Source organism: Oryctolagus cuniculus, chromosome 1 (genome assembly GCF_964237555.1).
Source record: "Oryctolagus cuniculus chromosome 1, mOryCun1.1, whole genome shotgun sequence".
Classification (NCBI taxonomy): domain Eukaryota; kingdom Metazoa; phylum Chordata; class Mammalia; order Lagomorpha; family Leporidae; genus Oryctolagus; species Oryctolagus cuniculus.
The window spans coordinates 101,921,869-101,941,624 of NC_091432.1; the positions used below are offsets into that span (position 1 = coordinate 101,921,869).

A 19,756-nucleotide genomic window follows, 5' to 3' on the forward strand; every position below is an offset into this window, starting at 1 on the left:
ATGGAAACGGACCCGCAGCTCCGCTTCTGCGACTCTGGCCCTCGGCGCTGTCGTGGGGTCGGGGTGGCTGGATCGGACATCTCGGATCCCGCCCCGGCCGCTCGCTTTATTACCACCCCTCCATCCAAACCGCCGCCGCTCTCCTGGCCGGTCCTAACGATCCGCCCTCACCCCTTCCAGACCATTCCTTCCCACCCTCGCCCTGACCCCTCAGCCTCCGGCCCGGTCTCCCTTTTCTCCGAGCGCGGCCAGTTCCCCTTCTGAACTCCCTACAAAGAGGTATTCCACATATAACTTGGAGACATGAAATCTCACTTTTCTTCCTTAAGCTATTTTCTCTTTGACCCCCTTGAAGTCGTGGACCAGAGCGGTCCCTTCCAGCTGCTTGCTTATGCTAGCTGGGGTTCTTGACATTTGGGCATCCGCTGACAATGCCGGTTTGTGCTGGGAGTTTTGTGATAAAGAGGTGAAATCTAAGCCAGAATCAGGGAAAGTTTTCCTATTGGTTGCAAGCCTGTGTTGCAGTATCTCCAGGCCCACCAGGCTCTTAGTGATTCAGATGCTTCTTTTTTTTTTTTTTAAGCATCTTAGATACAGAGTTTCTTGGGCCTAAATACTGTGTTACTTAGAAATTTAGTTGTTAGATTGGTTCCTCATTTTCTAAAGTTGTGCCTCACATTTTTCTGGACTTTCCAAGAACCATAAGGTGTCACCAAGGCAGTATACGGACCCATATTAAATATTAAATATGATGTTCATGAGTTAGGGTATGACTGTCACTTATTTAATCACATATATCCCATTAATTTTAGTAGTAATTTCTTAATTGTACTGCTTGGCGTTTGAAAATATATATATATATATAATAGCTTCACCGAAGATTTACAAAAATATATTTAAAGATATTTATTTATTTGAAAGGCAGCATTACAGACAGAGAGAGAAAGAGAGAAAGAGAAAGAGATCTTCCATGCACTGGTTCAATCCTCAAATGGCTTCAACAACCAGGGCTGGGCCAAGGCAAAGCCAGGAGCCAGAGCTTCTTCCAGGTCTCCCACATTGGTGCAGGGACCAAGGACTTGAGCCATCCTCTGCTGCTTTCCTAGGCTCAGTAGCAGGGAGCTGGATCAGAAGTGGAGCAGCTGGGACTGGAGCCCATATGGGATGTATTTTACAAAATTAATCCTTGTGATAAGCTCAGGAAGATGCCTATTTCAGACTTGCTACAGTGTTCACCTGTTTTCTTCCTTTTTGGTGGCCTTATGTTAAGTTACCTAAGTCTTTCTATTTGAAGGTACCATAAAAATACCAGAATAGTCGACCAAATATCTATAATTAAAAATATTTGAGGATTTTTACCTAAAAAATGGGTTTTACTTTCAAAGTAAGTTACAGTTACATTTCTAGCATTTGGTCATAATAAAAATATTTAGCAAACATTATAATAAAATACAATGAACTTGTATATAAAACAACCACCAAAAAAGATTCAACATTTTTTTTAGCCTCTTTAATAGCCCAGTGCAACTATTTTAACATAGTGGGAAATATTGAAGGGTTGGAAACAGAAACTTGGAATGTTTTATGCCGATGGGAGTTTTTATTAGTCACTTCCTTTTACTAAATTTTTGTTTTAATTACCAGAGTAATAAAAATATCCTATTTTTATACTGCACGCTTCTCTGGGGCTGTGTTTTCGTGGGTTACATCTGCTAAATTGGACCCCAAGTAGTTAATAGAAATTACCTTTAAAATGTTTTTCTCATTCTACTTAATTCTAGGAAACCATAGTGTAAAGGGGTTGCTCTCATTTTATCCATTTTTAGTGTCTTTCATTGTTTTGTATATAAATTCATAAGAATTCTTTTATTCTAATTTGATAGCAGTTTTAAAGAAACAAAATATAAGTAGGGAATTTTTAAAAATCTTTCATGTTGGGATGTAGGATTGATTATTAACTAACCTGCAGTTATTGTTCATTTGAAACCTACATGTCTCTTCCTCCAGCAAATAATTATTGAGTAGCAATCTAGGTTCTTTGTAAGACCCTGACCTTGATGCTAAGTGGAGACTTATTTGCATGGACAAATAAGTCCAAAATTCAGACACTAGGGAAGGACTCAAGGTAGCATTCTGGGACAGGCATTTGGCTCAGCAATTAAGATCCATATCTGAATGCCTGATTTGAATTCCAGCTCCACTTTGGACCCAGCTTCCTGGAAATGCATTCTCTAGGAGGCAGCAGCAGATGGCTGAAGTCCTTAGGCCCCTGTCACCCATGTAAACGACCCAGATTGAGTTCCCAGCTCCTGGCTTTGGCGTGGCCCAGCCCCAGGCCAAATGCAGGCATTTGGGAAGTGATGGATGGAGGATATCTCTCCATCTGTCTTTCAAATAAAATGAAAATAAGTAAATTAAAAAAAAATTAAGGTAGGATGGGGGTAGGCAGAGTTGGGGGGCAGTCATTTCTAGGTGAGTAGTATGAGACAAGAAACCATGGCAAGAAAACAGGAATGAGTGGAATAGTATTTGGGTTATGTAATGGATGATGAGGGATTGTGGATGATTAAGGTAGCAAGTAAAGTTTTGGGATATAGTTTTTATTAGAAAGAGAAATATTAAATAAGATTGTAAGTGAATAATAAAAATCATGATTCCAAACTTTAAAATATTGAGATTCTGAGATTGAATCTCAAATTTTTTTATCAAATATTCTAAGAAAGCTGCTTGTGTTTCAACTGCTGATATGCCTCGGGGGCCTTCAACACTGGTCCCGCAATTGGTGATGGCAGAGGGAGAGTCCCAGCTTAGTTAGGATAAGTCTTTGTTAGATGCTAAGGTTTCTGTAATCTCATACATGTTAATAGATTCTTCTGTTATGTTCAGTTTAAATGATACAATAGAATCATTTTTTCTTAAGAGTTTATTTCTACAGAAGAAATTTCACTGTCCTGTGTACTTAGAAATCTACTGTCTATGAAACTTTGTATTCCACCTTCCCATTCCCATTCAACATGCACTAAGGATTTTCTTATGACATTAAAAATATTTCAAATACTTTTTCATGACAATGTTACTTAATAATTTCCTACATCATTTAGACTTGTTTTTTCTCAGTGTTTTAATGTCATAATGCATTCATTAAACATTCAGCAAAGAATTTTTCTCTGCATTTGTGTATTTAGGATGGATTCCTAGAAATAATGATCAGAGAGAAGCTTTAAAGTTTTTGATGGCTAAAAACTTTTTCAAAAAAGTTTTGATATGCACACCGTTAGCAAAGAGCATACTGATTTCATCCCATGTTTGATTCATTTTTAAAATCTTTGATAATTTGATGAGCTTTAATATCTAATTTTAATGTTGACTTTCATTTTATATTTTAAATTATGAAGTTGTGCAAGTTGATTAAGAAGTGAAACCTAGATAAAATTAAAGCCATCTGAAATCTCCTAACTTGCATATTAGATGATTGTTTATTGTTTCTTCATTTCTTCTGTTTTCTGTCTCTGCTCTTTATAAAATAGAGAAAAACTACCTAGTGCATACATTTGTCATAGGATTAACTGATAATACTGACTGCTGATCGTACCTCATGCTGTGCTTAGGTGTGTTTGTTTTATCTTGTTAGCAGTCTTCAGGCTCACTGAGGGCAAGGCCTGTGGTCCACATGGTTTTATCCTGATTCTTCTCCATGGTTTGGCACATGGTAGATATTTCATGAATACATTTTTAATATTACATGTCATGTAGTACTTAAATCTGCTAATGGTGGAAAAGAACAGAAGCAAGTAAAGGGGTCTGAGATGAGTCATAATTCTTGGGGTGGGCACTGTGGCACTAGTGGGCTGAGCCACAGCTTGATGCCCACATCCCATCATGGAGTGCCTGTCAGAGTCTTGGCTACTCCACTACTTGCTAATGCATTCTGGGAGGCAGCATATGATGGTTCAAGTGCTTAGGCCTCTGCCACCCATGTGGGAAAACCCAGATGGAGTTCCTGGCTTCAGTCAAGTCTATAATTTCACTTATTTTGGAAAGTAAAAGCTAACATACTGGACGTTATGTCAATGTCAGGCTTAAGGACTTTACATGTACTTTCTAATTTAGCTTGACAACAACTATATAAGGCTTTTATTATTGTTTTGCTTGACTGATGCTGGAGAGGTGAAGCTGGCCAAGGTTACTGAAATTTCCGATGTATTCTGAATAGCGGTACCTGTTAAGCTTGTTTGTTTTAGATTAGGAGTAGAATAGCAGAATCAATTTTTTATAAAGATTCTTTTTTTTTTTTTATTTAGAGGTACACAGTTCTTTATTTGAAAGACAGTTACAAAGAGAGGTAAAGAGAGAAAGTCTTCCATCCGTTGATTGACTCCCCAAATTGCCACAAAAATCAGCTGAGCTGATCCAAAGCCAGAAGCCAGGCACTTCTTCCGGGTCTCCCACATGGGTGCAGAGCCCCAAGGACTTGAGCCATCCTTCACTGCTTTTCCGGGCACATTAGCAGGGAGCTGGATCAGAAGTGGAGCAGAACCAGCACCCATATGGGTTGCCGGTGCTTCAAACCAGTGATTTAACCTGCTGTGCCACAGTGCCAGCCCCTATATTGATTCTTATCAATGATTTTAGTTCTCTGCTTGATGACATTGTTACCCCTTCACTCTAATTTGCTGAGGTACCTGCTGTAAGACTGGATTACAGCATGCTATCATGTTTAAAATAAAAGTTTTAGGTAGAAAAGAAACTCAGGTAGTCTGGGTCGAAGAACTAAAATGTGTACTGTCTGGAGAAGGAGGTAGAGTGTATGAGATCAGCTAGACCTGGGATTTGAACACTGGCTTTCCATTTTCTGGTTGTGACCCTCTCTCAGTTTCTCTTTGATTTCTAATCTGTCAGACACTATCTACTGATTCAAGATAACGAATGTAAAAGTGCTTGACACAAAGAAGGCATTCAAAATTGTGAAAGGATTTAGCCGTATCCATATTTATGTTTTGTTTTTCTGTTTATCCCCTGGGTCTCAGTTGTATTCTGATTAATTGGAATTCCTACATTTAAAATTTCTGTAAAATCATTTACTTTTATTGCTTCTAATACGTCAGTTTATATTTTAAGATTTTCAAAGGGCTTTCAAATCTTTATGTCTTTTAGGGTGAAGCTAAAATTAGCTTTTGTTCTTTGTTCTTAGTCATCTGTGCTCATTTCCTATTCAAAATTATGTGGGCTTACTTTTATCCCTATTCTGTGATTTAGTCTGTTTCAAATCTTGGCTTTTACTTTCCAATTTATTTTTATCATTTTGTACACTTGGGAACAGTGTCCCTGTGTAATTAAGCTATCTGCTCATTGTTGACTTAACACTTTTAAAAAATCTTTGTCATCATTTTCTCTGATGGCCCCATTGAATTGGTGATCTTATGTATTAGATATTACCTGGAATGCTTCTATAATTTTAAATGACTAGTACAGATCTAAAAGACTTAAAATGTGCAATAAATGATCTATTTAGGTAAAGTACATTTTATTTCTTTTCTTTTAAGATTTATTTTATTTATTTGAAAGTCAGAGTTAGAGAGAGGGAGAGACAATAGAGAGAGGTCTTCCATCCACTGGTTTATTCCCCAAATGGCCACAACAGCCAGCCCAGCCTGGACCAGGGTGAACCCAGGGTTCTCTCAACTGGGTGCAAGAGCCCAAGCGTTTGGGCCTTCCTCTGCTGCTTTTCCCATGCACATTATTGGGCAGCTGGATTGGAAGTGGAACAGCTAAGACATGAACTGGTGTCCATATGGGATGCCAGCATCAGAGGAGGTGGCTTAATCCAGTATGCCACAATGCTGGTCCCATTGTTTCTATTTACTAAGAAAAGTGATTTAAGTAAGATAAAAACCGTGGGTTAAACAATGTTAAAATAAAAGCAGTGCCATGCATTATAAAAATGGATTTCGATGGAGAAACTGCATTTTGCTTATTTTGAGTACTTCAATTTGATTTTTAAAATTAAATTTTGAGTTTAATATTTAAATATATTTTATCACATTTGTAAATATAGACAAGATGTAAAATGATTGTGAAAATCATCTATAATTCTTACCTACATATAATTTTCTTACCTTTGTTTTTATTTTTTAACCTTTTTATAATTTTAAAAAATTTATTTGAAAAACTGGAAAATAAACAAAGGGAGACCCACCTGCTGGTTCACTTCCTAAATGGCCACAGTGGCTGGAGTTGGGCCCATGGAAAGCCAGGAGCTCAATCCAGGTTGGCCATGTGGGTAGCAAGAACCCAATTATTTGAGCCTTCACTGCTGCCTCCTAGGGACTACTTGAGCAGAAAACTGGAATCGGGAGCCAGAGCCAGGAATCAAACCAAGCAGCTTAACTGCTAGGCTAAATGCTTTCCACTCTTTGCTTTTATTTTTAAGTCTTTTAATCCATATAACATATCCTTTTTAAAAAGTACAGGTTTGGGGCCGGCGCTGTGGCATAGCAGGTAAAGCCGCTGCCTGCAGTGCTGGCATCCCACGTGGGTGCCAGTTTGAGTCCATGAGTCCGGCTGCTTCACTTCTGATCCAGCTCTCTGCTGTGGCCTGGGACAGCAGATGGTCCAAGTCCTTGGACCCTTGCCCCAGCATGGGAGACCCATGGCTTCGGATCAGCGCAGCTCTGGCCCTTGCGGCCATTTGGGGAGTGAACCAGCGGATGGAAGACTGACTCTCTCTCTCTCTCTCTCTCTCTCTCCCCCCCCCCTTCCCTGCCTCTCCTCTCTCTATGTAACACTGACTTTCAAATAGATAAATCTTTAAAAAAAAGTACAGGTTACTCTAGAATTCACAGAAAAATGGAATTGAAAGTTTATTTTGTTGCAAAAATTTTTGAAACCTAGGCATAGTATTTTCATAATACAGATTTTCCATCAACTTTTTAAAAAGATCCCTCATGTGCTTGTGTAGTTTGTTTCTTTTTCCTTCTTTTCTGTTTTTTTTTTTTTATTTTTATTTTATCTTTTTGTTTCTTTTCACTGGATATCTTATGGTAGTTCTTCTCTGTCATTGAATATCCTTTTAGGAGATCATTTTTATTGGCTGAATGTCATTTAGTCTGTTCAAGTGCTATAATTTAATCCAGGTTATGTTGTTGGATATTTAGATTGTAACCAGCTTTTTCTTCTTTCTCATTGTAATAAGTCACAGTGAGATAAATGTGTAAATAGGTCAGTGTCCACATTGATATTTTTAACATATTCCAGATGTAATCATGCAAATTGTCCTCTAGAAATGTTGCACCAGAGTATAGACTTAGCAGCGGTGCATGAATGTCCGTCTCTCTGCACCTACCACTGTTTCCCCACGCTGCCTGTTTTTGTTAATTTGATAGACAAGAATAGTCATAATAGTGCTGAGAATCTGCTTTTGTAGAGTAATGAAGACTGAGTCTGAGTTCCTGTTGGCACACTAACTGGTTATGTATGTGATGTTACACAGATTTCTTAGTAATTTCCAGCTGTTTTTTGGTCTGTAAAATTACATGAAATAAGATATTTCACTGTAATATCATGACTGGAAATTAAGTGATAATGTGTGTGGCTGAACCTAAATCCTTGGGCCCTTTATTGGAGCACAATTTCCCTTGTTATATAAACACTGAGCATCCTTAATCCAAAATCCAAAAAACCCCCAAATCTGAAGCTTTTTGAAGTCAACAGGACACTGAAACTAGGAAATTCCACACCATGAAGTTTTGTTTGATGCACAAGAATCATTAAAAATATTGTATAAAAGTACCTGCAGACTATGCATATTAGGCATATATGAAATATACATTATTTTGTGTTTGAACTTGGGTCCTATCCTCAGGATATCCCATGATGTATGTGCAAATATGCTGAATAAAAAATTGGAAACACTTCTGGACTCAAACATTTTAGGTAAGGGTATCTCAGCCTGTACCAAATTTTATACCTCGTAGTAGCAGGTATAAAAGAAAGTTGTTCACTTTTATATACCATTTGAGTACCCACTGAACGGGTAGATAAATTTTAGGGCCTAGAGCCAACATGTTTTCAGTTGATTCTCTTGATTTTTGGGAAGTAATGCCCTAATAATATCTGTTTCCCCCCCAGTATTTCAATTGTATCTTTTTTTTCCCTTGTTGTATTACAGTGGCTAAAATCAAAGAACAGTATTGATTAATAGGCATATAGAACTTCTTTCTAATTTTACTGGGCTTTCATTTTGGTATTTTGCTTTTTAAAATTCTGGTGACTGTTTTTAAACACAGGTGTCCTGTGCTTATATATGCATGTTATGAAAATTGTTGTAAGAGTTAAATGTGAGAGACATAAAAATAGACTTGCATGTTAAAAGGGGAATCCCTGAAGTGATTACATCTCTAAATATCTTTTAAGAAACGTCTTCAATATATTTTCAGTGTTGAGACATAATCTCTTCCTTTTTCCTTGAACATGCAATCCATCAGGATAAATCCAGGAAAACTGAAATCTTACTGCTTTCAACCCACCTACTAGTTCTGTTCTTATCTCAGTATTATACATTTTGAGGCCTATTTTTTTATAGTTGTCCACTTGTTACATCATACCTTAAATATGAGTAATAGTAAAGGAAATTTGTGCTCCCCAGAACAAGCCCCTTCAAATGAAGTAGCAGGATTGATGTTCCTGTACCCTCCTCACCCAGCCCCTTAGGCATCTTTGCAAAGCACCATTTCCTGCCCGTCAAAAAGTCCCACATAATTTATAAACTCCAAAGAGAAGTGCCACTGAATTTCCAGAGGCAATGCATTGTGACGTCGTGATGTTATGATTAAATAATTTTTGCACTGAACTCACAGTTTACTGAGTTGAAAAGTGATTCGGTATAGCAGCATATATACTACATGAAAATATGGCAGTCACAAATCCAGAGAGTGCCTTTCTCCACTAAGGTTACTAACATTTTGCTTACTCTTGTCTTTTTTCTACACTGTTCCAAAAATGAATCCAGCCAACATTGTATTCTAAACTACCATCTGCATGCCGAGAACTATTGTATTTATGTCTGTAATCCTGAGTTTCATACACTACCGACTTGTAGACAGCTCCACTTAGAGAGCTATTGGTATCTGAAACTAAAATTACCTTCAAGTTTATTTCTTTCTCAAGTTGAATAAATGTTATCCCCTCACTTTCAGCTGCTCAAACGAAAACTGTAGACACTCTTGATATCTCAGGTCATTTTCCACACTCAAATCTGACACAACAGCATTTAGTACATGTAATAAGTTGAATTAACAAGGTTGTTCAATATTGGAAAATCTGTTGATATTGAATAAAACCTACCTGGTTATTTAATTATTATAATTTGAGTATGCTAAATAATTTTCTTATATTTTGGGCTTTTAAATCTAATTAAGATTTTTCTATACAACTTTTTTTTGTTGTTGGGTTTTGTTCGATAGTTACACTAGCCTCATAAACCAGCTGGAATGCCTTCCATCTTCTTGAGCACCCTAGAGTAATCTAAATAAAATGAGAGTTGCTGGAAGCTTTGAGGTTTTGCTAGAACACATCATAGAACCAATGGAATAGCATCCTTTATCTGGAATGGAATAAACTACATAAATCTTTTAATAAAGTTTTCACTTCTTCCGTGATTATTTGTACTTGCAGTCTCTTCATAAGTCTGTTTTGGTTATAGTTTCTTAATAGTTGGTACACAGATTTATGCAGAAATGTTACATTTAAAGAACTTTTTCCATTGCACTGAAAACTTGTAGTGGAATGTACTTGTAGAGCTCCCAGATCTCTTGGTCAGATTTTTCAGAAACCATTCATTCATTCATTCATCTGTCATTTAGAACCAGCTCTCCTTTTTATTAAGCAGTTTTACTTTTTATTTTTGCTTCCTAGTTTGTTTCTGCTTTTGATTTTATTCTTTTATCCACCTTTATTTTGGTTTATTTGCTCACTTTACTCTTTCCAGTGTAAATGGTTTATTCTTTTGTTTCTTGTTTTCTATTAAATGTATTTACAACATAAATTTTTCTTTGATTATCAGTTTGGCCACTTCCTATAGATTATCATTTTATTATCCATTTCTAAATACTCTTAAACTTCTTTTATTAAACTACAGAGTTATTTGGAAAGGAGTTTTAATTTATAGTTACTTTTTTTTAAGGTTTATGATTGTTTTTGGCTATCCAGCTGCTGCTAAGCTCTCATTTTTATGTATAATGGTCAGAATGTGTTTCTACTCTCAACATTTTCTTCAGTGCCTGGAAAAAGCTGGTCTAGTATAGATGTCTGCATCTCATCCTTAAAAGTCAAACAACCCAGAGTGAATAGTAATATTATGTGAGCAACTGAAGTAGTTTTTTGTTGTTGTTATTTAAATACCTGTATACCTTGGAGTTCAGGTATACACATAATCATCATTTAAGACCCATGAATAAGAGTAATAAATCTAATACTTTGGGTTATCAGGCATTGTGTCCCATTCATGTGAGGATAGGCTGTTGTAACTTTCACAATAAACTGACCTCCCAGCTTATTTTAAAAATATTTAAGTCCTTAAAAAGAATCTTCCTGCTGACAGATGTCCCCACCCCATGGCCCTCATTGTGCTCCCTTCTGTGGGTTTTCTAGACTTGCCTGGCGGTTGGGAGTTGTGGCCTCTCCGTGCTGCCCACTCTGCTCTTGTTTCCAGTTTAATAGTGTTTCAGGGAATATCTTCTGAGTGCTCCCACCCTAACTGTGAGATGGTAAAATTTCATAAATAGAAATGAATTTTAATGTCCTGGTTATGGTTGGGATTATCAACTGTTCAAATAGTAGTGGACTCAGAGAAGTCATTCCACATTTACAACCTTTCTTTTGAATAAGAACATGAGCAGAGCATAATAAGCAACTGAAGCCAAATCCTGATTCCACAAGATAGAAACACTTTTCTGTATTTAAAAAAAAAAAAAAATGCTTCAGAGTATGGGTAGTATGTATATCAAGTATGATTGTTTTGAATCAGGAATCAGCTTATAAGAAAAAAATGCACAGAGTGAATTTTGTGAGGTTGGTTGAGGCAGGGAGTTTTCCTGCAGGCCCGGATAGCTGGGGAGCCTGTACCTGGTTGGCAGCTGCAGCACAGCTTTGAGACCATTTCATGCTGGGATTGCACCTGAGTGAAGACCTGGCAGGTGCACAAAGTACTTTGGAACTCCGGAGTGGCAGCCAGCAGCCAGAATGCTAATTTGGCAGATGTGCTACTGGCTGCTGATTCTTGGGCCTGAGCAGTCCTCACAATTACAGGTAGATCATAAGTATTTATTTCCTACTTTGGTAACAAATGAGTCCTTAACTTTTATGTACATTTTAATAGATTGCATGTATATTTCAGGATATATACCTAATGTAAATGGGATAGTTCTACATGGATTTATATATGATCAAAATCCTGAAATAATTTTCATTTATAAACCTAGAGTGTATAGACTTCTCATGCTTCCCAATGTGTGATAGCCTCTTGCTCAACTTTTTGTGTTACCTCTTAAAAAAGAGAATCAGGGCCAGCGCCGCAGCTCGCTTGGCTAATCCTCCACCTGCGGCGCCAGTATCCCAGGTTCTAGTCCCAGTTGGGGTGCCGGATTCTGTCCCAGTTGCTCCTCTTCCAGTCCAGCTCTCTGCTGTGGCCTGGGAAGGCAGTGGAGGATGGCCCAAGTCCTTGGGCCCTGCACCCACATGGGAGACCAGGAGGAAGCACCTGGCTCCTGGCTTCGGATCGGTGCAGCACACTGGCCGTAGCAGCCATTTGGGGAGTGAACCAACAGAAGGAAGACCTTTCTCTCTCTCTCTCTCTCTCTCTCTCTCTCTCTGTATCTATCTAACTCTGCCTGTCAAAAAAAGAAAGAAAATTAAAGCTCCCAGGAGTATTAAAAAAAAAGAATCAGAATTAGAAGGTAAAATAAAATGCTCAGTTACTTATTGTGGAAATACTAGTTCTGAACACTGATTGATCAGTTAACTGCCAAATCTTTGCTTCCCCAGTAACTTTTTGTTTATCAAACCCAATAAATAGGTTGAAAGTTTCTTCCAAGAGGGAGAAATGGAGTAAGCTGATTCCATGCCCACTCGCATCCTTCTTTCCATGTGGGTGCATATGTGTACCTACACATAAACGCATTAGCACACAAGCACAGAGGAGGAAAGGTGTGGGATTAAGGAAGGAAAGCAGAGCCGGAAGTATACTAAGATTCTTATATTTAATAGCATTTCCTCAATTTTTTAGTTGGAGTAATCGTTTGGTTTATTAGGCTGTCCTTACAAAATCCATTGCACTTACCCCCTTCCTTAAGGGCCTCCCCACTTAGATATGAAAGTATCTTAATACCCTAACTGATTTTTCCTTGAGGATTTTGATTTTTGTGGGGAGAATATCAGAAGGAGCAATCAGGGTGGAATATTTAGGTTGCCAAGTGCATCTAGGTATCTGAAGTGCTGGAAAGAATGAAAGAAGGGTTGGTTAGAAAAGGAGGAAGAGCAGGGTTGGCATAGTGGTAGTGGTGTAGCAGATAAAGCTACCACCTGTGGCACCGGCATCCCATATGGGCTCCAGTTGGAGTCCCTGCTGCTCCCATTCCAACCCAGCTCCCTGAGAGGGCAGTGGAGGATGGCCCAAGTTGGTCTTCTTCCAGAGACCCGGAAGAAGCTGGTCCTGGCTTTGGACCAGCCCAGCTCTGGCTGTTGCAGCCATTTGGGGAGTGAACCAGCAGATGGAAGACCTCTCTCTCTCTCTCTGTCTCTCCCCGTCTCTCTGTGTAACTCTGCCTTTCAAATAAATAAATCTTTGAAAAGAAAAGGAGGAACAGCACAGGAAAAGCTGACGTGCTCCTGAGGAAGGCCCTTTCTCTTACCTTTCCCTATCACTCTGTCAGTCCTGGCCCACTGGGTCCTGTGGACGCAGGGAAGGACCGAGGAGTTGAGAGTGGTAGACTGGTTAGTTTTACAGAGAACTACAAGATAAAGTCAGACCAGAGGTTGTCTGATGGACACAAGAATGCTATTCTCTCCACTCACTGGTGTTTCTCCTTTTTGTCTCTAAGTTACTGTGCTTTCAGTTCATCTCATTCATTCATTGATGTGTACGCACATGTCTCTTTCGCATCTCCTGCTCTACTGAATCCATTCTTCTAAAGTTCTTATCCCACCAAAATGGGGAGGGGAGAGGCTTTTGAAACAATTCTGGTCCTACTTTACCACCTGCATAAATATCTTCTTGTATCTTATTTTTCTGCTGAACCTATGTATCATCTCTTCTCCAGCACACTTGTTTCCTAACCAGGAGCTTTTAACACATGTCCTGTGGCTTCCCAAAGGGTCAGTGAGTAGAATTTGATGACCCTGTGTTGATGGATGGGATGTTGCATGCTCTCTAATTGAAGTTTAGTGCTTCCTCTAGTTGTGAATGTCAGCACCAAACCCACTAATAGCAGTATTCACTCACAGAAATCACAATGTTTTCTATGTTACAGTTGAAGCAAATACCCTGACATATCATCTGTACTTGTAACTTCTTCAAAATCATGAGTGTTATTATTAGATCTGCTGCTACATCCTGTTATTTATTTCACTATATTGTAATTTAAAATATGTTGATGATTGTAATGTATGTTGGCCCCTTTTGTAATGCAATCGTGTCCTCTTTTGTCTTTAGTTTCTAATCTTGATTAGACCTGTTGGCTCTGTCTTGGAAAATGTCTCATGTTTCTTTCTTTTTTTCCTGCCTAACCTTAGATCCTGGTCACCTTCTGTTTAGATTATTATACCTTCCTGACTTACTGTCTTTTGTGTTTCTTACCTCCCAAAACAAATGCAGCTGGAGCTACCTCATATAATATAGTTAGGAACAAGTCATTCACATGCTCAAAAACCTTCAGTGATTCCTCATTACCTTTCCAAAATGTGAGTAGAAATCATTATTCCCGTTCTCCAGAACTTTCAGTTGTTTCCCATCACCAGAATTGAAACTTGTTAATATGGCATTCAAGACTTGCCATGACTAGCCACATCTTCACTTTCTAGCCTCTTCTTCTGGAATCTGACACTTGAAAAACTTCATGGAAAAATGAAACTTAGAGATAAGTTTACTTTCGTGTGTTTTTTTTAAATCCATGCATAGTTTTTTTCATAATACCCATTTTCCATGAACTCTTTGAAGAACGTTCTGTTTATGGATCAGTCACACAGTGCTGTGTGTTAGCGTCTCTCACATTTCTGTGCCTTTGATCCTGTTGTTTTTTTGGGCAGGGTCCTTTTATTTCACTGCCTTCCTTACTCTCCTCTTCCCGCTACCATACACAGGTACCCCATAGTGTGTATAAAAATATGCCATTGCTGTCTTTCCTTATTCACATATGCGTTGCCTCTTAGAACGTTCCCAAATCTTGGGCTTTGTTTTTGGATTCTGTAATGTGTCTTTGTTAATACCATTACCTTTGGCATGCCTTGTATTATACCGATGCGCATTTATTTCCCTGGTAAATTTTTTTTAAGATTTATTTATTTATCTGAAAGTCAAAGTTTATAGAGAGAGAGGAAGAGATGGAGAGAGAAATCTTCCATCTGCTGGTTCACTCCCCAAATGACTGCAATGACAAAGGCTGGGCCAAGGAGAAGCCAGAAGTCGGGAGCTTCTTCCAGGTCTCCCACATGGGTAGCAAGGGCCCAAACACTTGTGCCATCCTCTGCTGCTTTTCCTAAGCCATTAGCAGGGAGCTGGATCAGAAGTGGAGCACCCAGGACATGAACTGGCACCCGTATGGGATTCCAGCAAGTCACCAGCTGCGGCTTTACTCACTACACTATAACATGGGCTCCTCCTGCTTAATGTTACCCTCCTTAAGAGTAGCAGTAGTTGGGGCTGGTAGCATCCCAATATAGGCACCAGTTCATGTCCTAGCTGCTCCTCTTCAATCCAGTTCTCGCTTATGGCAGGGGTTTGGGCCCCTGCATGCACGTGAGAGACCTGGAAGAAGCTCCTGGCTTCAGATCAATCCAGCTCTGGCCATTGCAGACATTTGAGGAGTGAACCAGCAGATGGAAGACCTCTCTCTCTGTCTCTCTAATAATAAATAAATCTTAAAAAAAATTTTAAAAAAGAGAGTAGCAACCATGTTCATCCTTCTGACTTCTGTGTTATCCCTTTCTCATAGTCAGCGTTCAGATAAATGTTTCTTGAGTTAGGAAGTGAATTCATTGGATACTGAGTTATAATCATGGCTTATGCTGCTTTATTCCTGTCTCTTGTCAAAGTATTTCTTTAAAGCGGTATTATTTGTATAGAATTTTTTAAAAAAATTTGGTCACCAGCTAATATCTATAAAATTCCCTAAGAGCTAAGGTACTCTATATGTAAATCATGTTATTATCAATAAAATTAACTCCTTAGTCAGTTTAGCTTCTCAATGGTTAATAATCTATGAATCTTTTGAGAAAGCCAACTCAAAGTGTAGCAATTGATTACTTTAGAAAGTTCTGTGGTAAGCACTCTTCTATGAAAGGAGGTTAATGGGTATAGGAGTGCCTCAATGAAAATATAAAATAAGTCATAAAAATTGGGTTTTGTACTGCGGTTTCCCCTTATGTGTAAACCTTTTTAAAGATATATTTTAGCATTCACTTTGTGACAGGCACTGTTTTTTTTTTTTTTTTTAAGATTTATTTATTTGAAAGAGTTACACAGAAAGAGAAGAGGCAGAGAGAGAGAGAGAGAGAGAGAGAGGTCTTCCATCTGATGGTTCACTCCCCAATTGGCCACAATGGCCGGAGCTGTGCCGATTCGTAGCCAGGAGACTGTAGCTTCTTCTGGGTCTCCCCCGTAGGTGCAGGGGCCCAAGGACTTGGGCCATCTTCCACTGCTTTCCCAGGCCATAGCAGAGAGCTGGATCGGAAAAAGAGCTGCCGGGACTAGAACTGGCGCCCATATGGGATGCTGGTGCTTCAAGCCAGGGCGTTAACCCACTGTGCCACAGCGCCGGCCCCAACAGGCACTGTTTTAAGTTAATGTTATATTAACTCATTTAATCCTTATAAAACCCTACACTTTTGATGATGTTGTTATCACTTTTTGGGTAGCTGAGGAAACAGATACAGAGGCATGAAGGTACTTGATTAGTTTTGGGGGAGAGAGTACGGTATGGTATTGGTCCTTATGTCCATACATTATAAAATCACCCTTTTATTCATCCTCTTTTTCTTTGGATTCTATGCCAGAGGAAATTGTACCCTGGAATTTATAGTTAAGTGTCCAAAGACAAGTTTCAGAATTCTGGTAAGTCTGATCTCTATAGTTAATGGTGGCTCAATAGGACGAAGTGGTCCAGTCTAGTCTACCTCCCTTTTTCATTGGCCAGAGGTTTGGTAATGAGAAATAATTTGGAGAGAGCTAGGTATTTAAAAATGGGTGTACGTATGTGTGTGTGTCACGTATTTGAGACACAGAGAAAGAGCTCCCATCTACAGCTTAACTCCTCAAATGCCTGCAGTGGCTGGTACTGGACCAGGACAAGCTGAGAGCCGGAAACCTAATCCAGATCTCCTACATGGGTGGCAGGAACAGTTATTTGAACCATCACTACTGCCTCCCAGGGTCTGAATTATTAGGAAACTGGAGTCAAGAGCTAAAACCATGCATCAAACCCGTGCACTCCAATATGGAACATGGGCATCCCCACCATCCTCTTAACCACTAGGTTTAACACTGCTCTCCATATCGCTTTAAAAAAAAAAAAAAAAAAGATTTATTTACTTGAAAGAGTTACATAGAAAGAGGGAGAGAGAGAGACAGAGATCTCCACATGCATGCAGGGACCCACGCCTTTGGGCCATCCTCTCTGCTTTCCCAGGCACATTAGCAGGGGGCTGGATGGAAAGTGGAGCAGCCAGGACTAGAACTGGTGCCCATATAGGATGCCTGCATCACAGGTGGAAGCTTTACCTGCTATGTCACAGTGCCAGCCCCCCCATATCCCCCTTTTTTTTTTTTTTTTTTTTTTTTGACAGGCAGAGTGGACAGTGAGAGAGACAGAGAGAAAGGTCTTCCTTTTGCCGTTGGTTCACCCTCCAATGGCCTCTGTGGCCGGCGCATCATGCTGATCTGAAGCTAGGAGCCAGGTGCTTCTCCTGGTCTCCCATGAGGGTGCAGGGCCCAAGCACCTGGGCCATCCTCCACTGCACTCCCAGGCCACCGCAGAGAGCTGGACAGGAAGAACAGCAACCGGGACAGAATCCGGCGCCCAAACCGGAACTAGAACCCTGGGTGCAGGCGCCGTAGGTGGAGGATTAGCGTATTGAACCGCGGCGCCGGCCCCCATATCCCTTTAAGTCAACAAAATAATGATATCAAAATGTGGCAAAGCAAGTTAAGAAAATGCTTATTATTACAGATCCTAGGAATTTTATATTTATTAGCTTATTAAATTTCAGGAAAAAAAAGTCCCCCCCCCCCCACAGTTGAGAAAGCTGAAGCATGGGGAGGTTAATTTGCCCAAAGCTGTTTTACATATATATGGTATAAAAACACTAGAGTCGGCAGGCGCCACGGTTCAATAGGCTAATCCTCTGCCTACGGCACCTGCACCCAGGGTTCTAGTTCCGGTTTGGGCGCCGGATTCTGTCCCGGTTGCTGCTCTTCCTGTCCAGCTCTCTGCTGTGGCCCGGGAGTGCAGTGGAGGATGGCCCAAGTCCTTGGGCCCTGCACCCTCATGGGAGACCAGGAGAAGCACCTGGCTCCTGGCTTCGGATCAGCGCGATGCGTCGGCCGCAGCACGCTGGCCGCAGCGGCCATTGGGGGGTGAACCAACTGCAAAGGAAGACCTTTTTCTCTGTCTCTCTCTCTTACTGTCCACTCTGCCTGTAAAAAAAATAATAATAAATAAATTTTAAAAAACACTAGAGTCATTTCCATTTACATGAGGAACAATGTGCAATGATCATGTTCTTTGACATTACAATGCAAGTAGAAGCTTGGGGCAAGATTTAAAAAACTGGTAAAGAAGAGGCAATTTGATTTATTATATATACCTAGAAAACCCAAGAGCTCAGTGAAACACTGTGTAAAAGAAACATTGAGGAATCGGCCGCAGTGCTAGCATCCCATATGGATGCTGGTTCCTGCTCTACTTCTGATCTAGCTTCTTGTTAATGCACCTGGGAAAGAAGCAGATGGCCCAAGTGCCTGAGCCCCTGCACCCATGTGGGAGGCCCGGAAGAAACTCCTGGTTCCTGGCTTCAGCATGGCCCAGCTTGTTGTATTTGCACGTGGTGGGAGGGAAACAAGGGAGCTCATTGGATCCTCTTTTAAAAAGGTGCTAATCCCCTCTCAGTAGTGTCCTGTTAGTATTAGGCTTGGTGTCCGATATTGTGTGGACCCCCGCACTCTGACCAGTGCCTTCTTATCCCTCTTCTTTCACTGCATTCAGATGGCTGCACAAATAGCATCCTATAGCAGAAGCCTTCCCTGATCCCAGGTTCTTTAACCACTTTGCCATCACGGGACCTGTACTCTCTGTTCACGGTTTCTCCCCTGCCCCTTCACCATGCTACACTGTAAGCTGGAGCCAGAGAGGTCGTCCTTTGTTCTTGATGTAGTCTCAGAGGAGATTCCATTTGCTGAGGGAACCTGGTATTAAAAACTACAGTTAAGATCTGTAAGAGTTCTGAAGAGAGGGAGCATTGACGATTGCTTCGTATTGTAGCTGTGTTCTGTGAAGTTGCCGCGGTGAACTGGTGAGCACTGAACCATTTGCTCCTGTTCAACCTCTGCTGGGTTGTATGCCTTGGGCAACTCAAATTTTTACCACTTTCCTGTGTATATGTCACTGGAATGACCTCAAAAAGCCTTATGAGTATTAATTTGGGGGTTACACATAAATTTTAGCAAGTAAATAAGTTGATAAATATATAATGTAAATAATGAGGATCTACTGTACATCATTCTTTGAAGTTTTATTTGAAAGAGCTAGAGCTACAGAGAGAGAGAGAGAGAGGGAGGGAGGGAGGGAGGGAGGGAAAGAGGGAAAGAGAGAGAGAGAGAGATATCTTCAATCTGCTGGTTTGTTCCCCAAATGTCCACAACAGCCAGGACTGGCCAGGCCAAAATCAGGAGCCAGGAACCCCATCCAGGTCTCCCATGAGGGTGGCAAAAACTCAAGTTCTTGGGTCATCATCTGCTGCTTTCTCATCCAGGAAGCTGGATTAGAAGTGGAGGCTCACTCAATCCCATGCACTCCAATATGGAATACAGGGATCCCAAGCAGTAGCTTAAGTCACTGTGCCAACAACATCCATCCTATATCATTCTTTCAATAAATGTTTATTGAGTTTCTATTATGTGGCATCTTCCCAGAATTATGCACCATTTTAAGCATTTATCATGCCATAGCCATATGCCAAACCCTGTACAAAACTTTAATCATTCAAAGAAGGATTTTGTTGTTGAGGTTGTTCCAGCATTATTTTAGCATTCCAGGAATGGTATCATGGCAGAGTTAGAATTTTAGCTGAATCTTCAATAGTAATGGATTGGAGTTAATTAGAAGTTGTGGAAAAAAGTATTCCAGAAGAAACAAACTCTGCATGTTTACAAACTTGACTACACACCAGAATCACCTGAGAAGCTTTTTAAACACCTGTGGCCAGGCTTCCCAGACCAGTAAGAACAGATTCTGTAGGGGTGGCACCCTGACATCAGTGTATTTTTAAATCT

At 40.0% G+C, this 19,756-nt stretch overlaps 1 protein-coding gene across 4 annotated transcripts in view; it reads left to right on the plus strand.

Annotated features, from left to right (window-relative positions):
- The window catches only part of ZC3H12C (zinc finger CCCH-type containing 12C), an 82,967-nt gene that overhangs the window by 5,892 nt on the left and 57,319 nt on the right, over positions 1–19,756 (plus strand). The window lies entirely within an intron of this gene.